Source organism: Lissotriton helveticus, chromosome 4_1 (genome assembly GCF_964261635.1).
Source record: "Lissotriton helveticus chromosome 4_1, aLisHel1.1, whole genome shotgun sequence".
Taxonomy (NCBI): Eukaryota; Metazoa; Chordata; class Amphibia; order Caudata; family Salamandridae; genus Lissotriton; species Lissotriton helveticus.
The window spans coordinates 1,499,422,644-1,499,423,712 of record NC_136063.1 but is presented as its reverse complement, the minus strand read 5'-3'; positions in this window follow the sequence as shown (position 1 = coordinate 1,499,423,712).

The following is a 1,069-nucleotide window of genomic DNA, read 5'->3' as shown; positions in this document are numbered from 1 at the left end:
AACATTAGAATATAACCTACGAGCATTGAATGGTAGGACAATCTCTGACCCAAACGGGGCTATGACCTTTTTACAGACTTAGTGGCCCCTCGCGTATTGATTACATATTGCTCGATACCCGCCTATGGGGGTACCTAGGGGACATAGAGGTCAAACAATCAAAGGATAGCGACCACAATCCCATGTGCATGAAAATTATATGGGGAAGCATTTGAAAAGTATCAAATCCCACATTGTTAACAACAAAAGAGGTAGTGCCATCTAATTGCAATCACAGACTAAAATGGCATAAGGTTGCATGTCAGGAGGATGTACTGACTAGTATTAGAGAGTCAGTTGAACTAAAGAGCATAGAACTCTCATCGCTCAACACCGCCCAGGGTAATGAGCAGGGTTTCCAATTGAGTGAATCTTACAGGAGTTTATTAACGAAATTGTGCACTTTTTATTGCTAGGGAGGCCCCGGACGGGCTCCTGAAGCCAGCCGAAAAAGGAGAGGTTCCCCGGGTAACACGGAACCCCCGTCCCGGGCCTTTGGCAGTGCGGCAGGACAGGGGGACAGGGCCCTAGGCCCGAGCACCCGGCCCGGGGCCTGGCGGGCACATGGACCAAGCCGGGGCTCCCAGGCCCAGAGGCGCAGGGGAAGCCTACCCTGGGCCCTCCGCACCCCGTCCCAGGCACCCTGCTTCCACGGCAGGACCCAGGACGGAGCCCCGGGTGGGGAGGCCACCCTCCCTGGGGCCCCTTAGGGGCCCCTGGACGGAGCTCCTGAACCCAGCCAAGCAAGGGGAGGCTCCCCGAGCACAACGGAACCCCGTCCCGAGCTGCGGCAGTATGGCAGGCCGGGGGACGGGGCCCGGAGCCGGGGCACCCGACCCGGGGCCCGGCTGGGCTCCTGGCCCCAGCCGGGAGCCCGGAGGCGCAGGGGACGCCTCCCCAGGCCCTCCCTGACCCCATCCAGGGCTTCCTGCCATGCTGCAGGCCCAGGGACGGACCCGGGGCTGGGGCGGCATCCTGGCCCGTCCAGCTGCCGGCTGAGGACCGCTAGCCCGAGAGGGGTTCCAGAGTA